The following is a 9,927-nucleotide window of genomic DNA, read 5'->3' as shown; positions in this document are numbered from 1 at the left end:
TGTCCTTTTCTTCGGATTTAATTGATTTATTTGAAAATATTTAGACTCCAAATTGTTTTAGATTGACATGCATTTCATTTTGACTTGCACATATTGTACTATTTGTTACTCTAAATAATGAACTGTTATGAGTTATAAAACGGCCATTTCCACTGTTTTGTAAATAATTGATATAATGCGAATTGGACCAATTCAATAGGTCTAGGAACCGTACGTTAATCTAAAATCAGCGAAGATCGGGCTACTCCCGGCGACGTAAATTCGTAGAATTCTAAATTTTATATTTTATATATATTGTTACCTGCTTTAGGGTTCAGTAACATATTTCATATAACACAGAGAAGATAAGATCTTCGTCAAAAAGGCCTCTAATTATGTATAAATATGCAGGTCAGGATATCACTCTATTTGGAACAGTAAACACACACTCATGTGATCACTAGTTACCCCTAATACAATTCCATATTTATTTCGGCCAAATGGCTCATGAATGAGGTATGGTCTCGTGACTTGTTTTACTTGGTTTGACTACAAAAGAACGCGTGTTTTGTCCTTTATTGGGGAAAATCTTCCACCGGGATCGTGATTTTCATCTTCCTCACCATTTGAAACAGAGGCTTAGAGTCGACTTTGCCGTTGTGAAACATTGGACAAATTGAAGAATACGATGTTGTTGCCATGGGCAGATGTCATAGTTTCATGTTTTATATTACTCGGACAATTTCTTGAAACGTGCGGTCATCTAATAAATTTGTGTTGAAATTATAATTGAGTGTTTAGAACCTTGCAGGAAATATTGTACCAGTTCTTAAATTTTGGTTGAATAATGCATGGTAAGTGATTTAATCTTAACTTTTCCACTTTGTGGAAATTCCTTCAAAAACAGGATTTATCTCCCTTGATTAAAAATGATAATGAGGAAAAACAGGTATAAAGCTAGTATATTAATAATCCGAAATAAAAGGCCCAAAAATAAATTCAAAGTAAAATCAAAATCATTTCTATGGATTAAAATGACAAACCATGTACCTTTTGCTATGATATATCTAAGGGTATTTTTTTTTTTTTAATTTAATAATGAATGCAAATCAAATGTATTAATCAAATAATGTGTATTAATTTGATTTGGAAACATATTTTTTTTTGCTGAAAATTTGCAAAAAAACAAATAATATATCAATACAAAATATTCATGATTGTAACTTTATTGTTGTTGTTTTTTGTACATGCTGTACAATGTAAAATGAGAAAAACCGAGATGTGGAGAAGAAGTTTGTTAGAATTTGAATTGTTTACAAAAGGATAAGAGTTTGAGAATGAGCAGAAGGCAATAAGGATATAATATGTCTAACAGTCACCTGAATTCCGATATGCACGGTTATAAAATGATGTTTTTGCTTGTTAACAACACAAATAAATATGTCTCAGCCCTGTGACTTTTCCTTACGAAATATGTATCATTTTGTTTGTCAGAAATGACTCTTCTTAGATTGAAAGGTCTCAAGGCCCTCTACCAATTATTGTGAATTATCATGGCTCCCCTGGGGTCTCGGAATTTTCCCGGGGGATAGGGCCCTTTACCATAGGTTTATATAAAGGAAACACATTTATGAGGCATTTATTTGCTCAATTTTCAGTAGGATAATGATAGGAAATGTTAACATGTGTAATGGAATCAAATACGCTTTATAGATTTAAGATGCTCCACCGATGACAAAATGATATTTTTTCACGACTATCTAAACCAGAGATGGGGATAACGATTTAGTATTTTTTTCTTCGGTTACAAAGTTACAAAAGTTAGTTTTTTCAGTTTACACCATTACCACCATTGAAAACGTTTGAGCTTCTAATTGTGCTTCAAGTTTAAAATATGAAAAATAATAATTAATCATTGCATCCCGAAAAAATTCCGTGACTACTATATCCTATATGGAATGAAGTACTGATTGCACATACACCAATAGGCGAAATCAATTGTTTTTTATATTATTTTTGATGTTAATAAAAGGAATCCACATTCACGATTAAACACCAAATTGTAAATTTGTTCAAATGCTCGGCGATTACACAACAAAAAATATTGTTTACATTAATTTGCTCTGTCGGCGGTGGAGCATCTTTAAAAGGTTAAATTGATATCATCACTGACTGATTTCATGGGCCTGATAGGCCAATATATGGTGGTGCTTATATACAGTGTATGTCTTTGTTTCATTCTGTATCGAAACTCAGGTGACCAATCTGAAAATAAAAACCCATGGGTGACAGGTGCGTGGCTATGTTTTTTTTATTAACTGACTTCATTTTTTAGTTTCCCCGCATGTTATAAAACATTTCCCAAGAGGAAAGCCCAAAAAAAGAGGTAAAGAATTATAAAAAAATAGAGAAAAGATACAAAAGATCCATCTTTTTTTGGCATATTTTACATCAGTCAAGTAGTGGGTAACAAGTTCATTAAACTTTAATGTGCAACTGCAGGGGGCAACGTAGGAAGACAAAAGGGTTCTCCTGCAGTGCTCATTTTTCGTTACTTCATTTTAAGAAAATTTTGCCGTTTGCGGCCGTTTGCGCATTTCCTAAAACGTTACAAGCACGTATCACTGCTCAAACCTTTTATAATAAAGATTCAATACACATGAACTAGACTAAAAATATCCATCAAGGGATTCTACTAATTTCCAAAAATGTTTACTTAAAATATCAATTTGTTTATATGTCTAAGCAAGACTATTAAATCAATTCAGCCAAATTTCTTGAGTTAAACAAACATTGTGGTGATGGTGTGCAAGTTTATGTTATAGGTCCAAAGGGTTGCATAATGCATTATGACGGCATTCACAATTAAATGATTTCTAAAATTTTGACTTTAAAGCCGCAGAAAATAAACAACGTTGAAGTTAAAATCCTCAAAATACATGGTATAAAAGGGATCTACGATGAGTTCAAAGGATGCCGTAGTAATTTTAGGCCTGCAGCTTACTAATAAGCAATGATTACGGCCGCTGTGAACACATTATTTCTGAATTTTCTAAACATGCAAGGAAACTTTGGATCTTGGTTAAATCGAAGACTGATTTAATACCCTTGATTAGACAGGACAACTTTAATTAACTCAGAAAGGCTGCGCCCTTTTGCCATGTGGAGCTATCATTGTCATATGTGACGTCATTAAGGGTAACCCCCGCATGAGGTGAACTGTGCCTCAGTGCTTGGGATTTGAAAAACATAAGTTTTTCTTGCAAAATTCAGACTTTTCTTGGTTAAATTGGAGAGACTGATTTACTCTGCCGGATATCTCTGACAATAACAACGTGATATGTGGTGCCTGTGGTGCCCCATCATTGTCATATGTGACGTCATTAAGGGTAACCCCCGCATGAGGTGAACTGTGCCTCAGTGCTTGGGATTTGAAAAACATAAGTTTTTCTTGCAAAATTCAGACTTTTCTTGGTTAAATTGGAGACTGATTTACTCTGCCGGATATCTCTGACAATAACAACGTGATATGTGGTGCCTGTGGTGCCCCATCATTGTCATATATGACTTCATTAAGGGTAACCCCCGCATGAGGTGAACTGTGCCTCAGTGCTTGGGATTTGAAAAACATAAGTTTTTCTTGCAAAATTCAGACTTTTCTTGGTTAAATTGGAGACAGATTTACTCTGCCGGATATCTCTGACAATAACAACGTGATATGTGGTGCCTGTGGTGCCCCATCATTGGTATATAAGACGTCATTAAGGGTATCCCCCGCCTGAGGTGAACTGTGCCTCAGTGCTTGGGATATGAAAAACATAAGTTTTTCTTGCAAAATTCAGACTTTTCTTGGTTAAATTGGAGACTGATTTACTCTGCCGGATATCTCTGACAATAACAACGTGATATGTGGTGCCTGTGGTGCCCCATCATTGTCATATGTGACGTCATTAAGGGTAACCCCCGCATGAGGTGAACTGTGCCTCAGTGCTTGGGATTTGAAAAACATAAGTTTTTCTTGCAAAATTCAGACTTTTCTTGGTTAAATTGAAGACTGATTTACTCTGCCGGATATCTCTGACAATAACAACGTGATATGTGGTGCCTGTGGTGCCCCATCATTGTCATATGTGACGTCATTAAGGGTAACCCCCGCATGAGGTGTGAACTGTGCCTCAGTGCTTGGGATTTGAAAAACATAAGTTTTCTTGCAAAATTCAGACTTTTCTTGGTTAAATTGGAGACTGATTTACTCTGCCTGATATCTCTGACAATAACAATGTGATATGTGGTGCCTGTGGTGCCCCATCATTGTCATATGTGACGTCATCGAGGGTACCCCCCGCATGAGGTGAACTGTGCCTCAGTGCTTGGGATTTGAAAAAACATAAGTTTTTCTTGCAAAATTCAGACTTTTCTTGGTTAAATTGAAGACTGATTTACTCTGCCGGATATCTCTGACAATAACAACGTGATATGTGGTGCCTGTGGTGCCCCATCATTGGTATATGTGACGTCATTTAGGGTACCCCCCGCATGAGGTGAACTGTGCCTCAGTGCTTGGGATTTGAAAAAACATAAGTTTTTCTTGCAAAATTCAGACTTTTCTTGGTTAAATTGGAGACTGATTTACTCTGCCGGATATCTCTGACAATAACAACGTGATATGTGGTGCCTGTGGTGCCCCATCATTGGCATATATGACTTCATTAAGGGTACCCCCCCCCCTGAGGTGAACTGTGCCTCAGTGCTTGGGATTTGAAAAACATAAGTTTTTCTTGCAAAATTCAGACTTTTCTTGGTTAAATTGAAGACTGATTTACTCTGCCGGATATCTCTGACAATAACAACGTGATATGTGGTGCCTGTGGTGCCCCATCATTGGTATAGACGTCATTAAGGGTAACCCCCGCATGAGGTGAACTGTGCCTCAGTGCTTGGGATTTGAAAAACATAAGTTTTTCTTGCAAAATTCAGACTTTTCTTGGTTAAATTGGAGACTGATTTACTCTGCCGGATATCTCTGACAATAACAACGTGATATGTGGTGCCTGTGGTGCCCCATCATTGGTATATAAGACGTCATTAAGGGTACCCCCCGCCTGAGGTGAACTGTGCCTCAGTGCTTGGGATTTGAAAAACATAAGTTTTTCTTGCAAAATTCAGACTTTTCTTGGTTAAATTGAAGACTGATTTACTCTGCCGGATATCTCTGACAATAACAACGTGATATGTGGTGCCTGTGGTGCCCCATCATTGTCATATTATGACGTTCATTAAGGGTAACCCCCGCATGAGGTGAACTGTGCCTCAGTGCTTGGGATTTGAAAAACATAAGTTTTTCTTGCAAAATTCAGACTTTTCTTGGTTAAATTGGAGACTGATTTACTCTGCCTGATATCTCTGACAATAACAACGTGATATGTGGTGCCTGTGGTGCCCCATCATTGTCATATGTGACGTCATTAAGGGTAACCCCCGCATGAGGTGAACTGTGCCTCAGTGCTTGGGATTTGAAAAAACATAAGTTTTCTTGCAAAATTCAGACTTTTCTTGGTTAAATTGAAGACTGATTTACTCTGCCGGATATCTCTGACAATAACAACGTGATATGTGGTGCCTGTGGTGCCCCATCATTGGTATATAAGACGTCATTAAGGGTAACCCCCGCCTGAGGTGAACTGTGCCTCAGTGCTTGGGATTTGAAAAACATAAGTTTTTCTTGCAAAATTCAGACTTTTCTTGGTTAAATTGGAGACTGATTTACTCTGCCGGATATCTCTGACAATAACAACGTGATATGTGGTGCCTGTGGTGCCCCATCATTGGTATATAAGACGTCATTAAGGGTACCCCCCGCCTGAGGTGAACTGTGCCTCAGTGCTTGGGATTTGAAAAACATAAGTTTTTCTTGCAAAATTCAGACTTTTCTTGGTTAAATTGAAGACTGATTTACTCTGCCGGATATCTCTGACAATAACAACGTGATATGTGGTGCCTGTGGTGCCCCATCATTGGTATATAAGACGTCATTAAGGGTACCCCCCGCATGAGGTGAACTGTGCCTCAGTGCTTGGGATTTGAAAAACATAAGTTTTTCTTGCAAAATTCAGACTTTTCTTGGTTAAATTGAAGACTGATTTACTCTGCCGGATATCTCTGACAATAACAACGTGATATGTGGTGCCTGTGGTGCCCCATCATTGTCATATGTGACGTCATCGAGGGTACCCCCCGCATGAGGTGAACTGTGCCTCAGTGCTTGGGATTTGAAAAACATAAGTTTTTCTTGCAAAATTCAGACTTTTCTTGGTTAAATTGAAGACTGATTTACTCTGCCGGATATCTCTGACAATAACAACGTGATATGTGGTGCCTGTGGTGCCCCATCATTGGCATATATGACGTCATTAAGGGTACCCCCCCCCCCCCTGCATGAGGTGAACTGTGCCTCAGTGCTTGGGATTTGAAAAACATAAGTTTTTCTTGCAAAATTCAGACTTTTCTTGGTTAAATTGAAGACTGATTTACTCTGCCGGATATCTCTGACAATAACAACGTGATATGTGGTGCCTGTGGTGCCCCATCATTGTCATATGTGACGTAACAAGGGGTACCCCCCCCCCCCCCACGCATGAGGTGAACTGTGCCTCAGTGCTTGGGATTTGAAAAACATAAGTTTTTCTTGCAAAATTCAGACTTTTCTTGGTTAAATTGAAGACTGATTTACTCTGCCGGATATCTCTGACAATAACAACGTGATATGTGGTGCCTGTGGTGCCCCATCATTGGCATATGTGACGTCATTAAGGGTACCCCCCGCCTGAGGTGAACTGTGCCTCAGTGCTTGGGATTTGAAAAAACATAAGTTTTTCTTGCAAAATTCAGACTTTTCTTGGTTAAATTGAAGACTGATTTACTCTGCCGGATATCTCTGACAATAACAACGTGATATGTGGTGCCTGTGGTGCCCCATCATTGGTATATAAGACGTCATTAAGGGTACCCCCCTGCATGAGGTGAACTGTGCCTCAGTGCTTGGGATTTGAAAAACATAAGTTTTTCTTGCAAAATTCAGACTTTTCTTGGTTAAATTGAAGACTGATTTACTCTGCCGGATATCTCTGACAATAACAACGTGATATGTGGTGCCTGTGGTGCCCCATCATTGTCATATGTGACGTCATTAAGGGTACTCCCCTGCATGAGGTGAACTGTGCCTCAGTGCTTGGGATTTGAAAAAAAACATAAGTTTTCTTGCAAAATTCAGACTTTTCTTGGTTAAATTGAAGACTGATTTACTCTGCCGGATATCTCTGACAATAACAACGTGATATGTGGTGCCTGTGGTGCCCCATCATTGGTATATAAGACGTCATTAAGGGTACCCCCCGCCTGAGGTGAACTGTGCCTCAGTGCTTGGGATTTGAAAAACATAAGTTTTTCTTGCAAAATTCAGACTTTTCTTGGTTAAATTGAAGACTGATTTACTCTGCCGGATATCTCTGACAATAACAACGTGATATGTGGTGCCTGTGGTGCCCCATCATTGTCATATGTGACGTAATTAGGGGTACCCCCCCCCCCCCCGCATGAGGTGAACTGTGCCTCAGTGCTTGGGATTTGAAAAACATAAGTTTTTCTTGCAAAATTCAGACTTTTCTTGGTTAAATTGAAGACTGATTTACTCTGCCGGATATCTCTGACAAGAACAACGTAATATGTGGTGCCTGTGGTGCCCCATCATTGTCATATGTGACGTAATTAGGGGTACCCCCCCGCATGAGGTGAACTGTGCCTCAGTGCTTGGGATATGAAAAACATAAGTTTTCTTGCAAAATTCAGACTTTTCTTGGTTAAATTGGAGACTGATTTACTCTGCCGGATATCTCTGACAATAACAACGTGATATGTGGTGCCTGTGGTGCCCCATCATTGTCATATGTGACGTCATTAAGGGTAACCCCCCGCATGAGGTGAACTGTGCCTCAGTGCTTGGGATTTGAAAAACATAAGTTTTTCTTGCAAAATTCAGACTTTTCTTGGTTAAATTGAAAACTGATTTACTCTGCCGGATATCTCTGACAATAACAACGTGATATGTGGTGCCTGTGGTGCCCCATCATTGTCATATGTGACGTCATTAAGGGTACCCCCCCGCATGAGGTGAACTGTGCCTCAGTGCTTGGGATTTGAAAAACATAAGTTTTTCTTGCAAAATTCAGACTTTTCTTGGTTAAATTGAAGACTGATTTACTCTGCCGGATATCTCTGACAATAACAACGTGATATGTGGTGCCTGTGGTGCCCCATCATTGTCATATGTGACGTCATTAAGGGTACCCCCCGCATGAGGTGAACTGTGCCTCAGTGCTTGGGATTTGAAAAACATAAGTTTTTCTTGCAAAATTCAGACTTTTCTTGGTTAAATTGAAGACTGATTTACTCTGCCGGATATCTCTGACAATAACAACGTGATATGTGGTGCCTGTGGTGCCCCATCATTGGTATATAAGACGTCATTAAGGGTACCCCCCGCCTGAGGTGAACTGTGCCTCAGTGCTTGGGATTTGAAAAACATAAGTTTTTCTTGCAAAATTCAGACTTTTCTTGGTTAAATTGAAGACTGATTTACTCTGCCGGATATCTCTGACAATAACAACGTGATATGTGGTGTCTGTGGTGCCCCATCATTGGCATATATGACTTCATTAAGGGTACCCCCCCGCATGAGGTGAACTGTGCCTCAGTGCTTGGGATTTGAAAAACATAAGTTTTTCTTGCAAAATTCAGACTTTTCTTGGTTAAATTGAAGACTGATTTACTCTGCCGGATATCTCTGACAATAACAACGTGATATGTGGTGCCTGTGGTGCCCCATCATTGTCATATGTGACGTAATTAGGGGTACCCCCCGCCCCCCGCATGAGGTGAACTGTGCCTCAGTGCTTGGGATTTGAAAAACATAAGTTTTTCTTGCAAAATTCAGACTTTTCTTGGTTAAATTGAAGACTGATTTACTCTGCCGGATATCTCTGACAATAACAACGTAATATGTGGTGCCTGTGGTGCCCCATCATTGTCATATGTGACGTAATTAGGGGTACCCCCCCCCCCCGCATGAGGTGAACTGTGCCTCAGTGCTTGGGATTTGAAAAACATAAGTTTTCTTGCAAAATTCAGACTTTTCTTGGTTAAATTGGAGACTGATTTACTCTGCCGGATATCTCTGACAATAACAACGTGATATGTGGTGCCTGTGGTGCCCCATCATTGGCATATATGACTTCATTAAGGGTACCCCCCCGCATGAGGTGAACTGTGCCTCAGTGCTTGGGATTTGAAAAACATAAGTTTTCTTGCAAAATTCAGACTTTTCTTGGTTAAATTGAAGACTGATTTACTCTGCCGGATATCTCTGACAATAACAACGTGATATGTGGTGCCTGTGGTGCCCCATCATTGTCATATGTGACGTCATTAAGGGTAACCCCCCGCATGAGGTGAACTGTGCCTCAGTGCTTGGGATTTGAAAAACATAAGTTTTTCTTGCAAAATTCAGACTTTTCTTGGTTAAATTGAAGACTGATTTACTCTGCCGGATATCTCTGACAATAACAACGTGATATGTGGTGCCTGTGGTGCCCCATCATTGTCATATGTGACGTCATTAAGGGTAACCCCCGCATGAGGTGAACTGTGCCTCAGTGCTTGGGATTTGAAAAACATAAGTTTTTCTTGCAAAATTCAGACTTTTCTTGGTTAAATTGAAGACTGATTTACTCTGCCGGATATCTCTGACAATAACAACGTGATATGTGGTGCCTGTGGTGCCCCATCATTGTCATATGTGACGTCATTAAGGGTACCCCCCGCATGAGGTGAACTGTGCCTCAGTGCTTGGGATTTGAAAAACATAAGTTTTTCTTGCAAAATTCAGACTTTTCT

The sequence above is a fragment of the Argopecten irradians genome, unplaced genomic scaffold, assembly GCF_041381155.1.
Source record: "Argopecten irradians isolate NY unplaced genomic scaffold, Ai_NY scaffold_0152, whole genome shotgun sequence".
NCBI classification, from domain to species: Eukaryota; Metazoa; Mollusca; class Bivalvia; order Pectinida; family Pectinidae; genus Argopecten; species Argopecten irradians.
Note: the sequence above shows the minus strand (reverse complement) of the source record.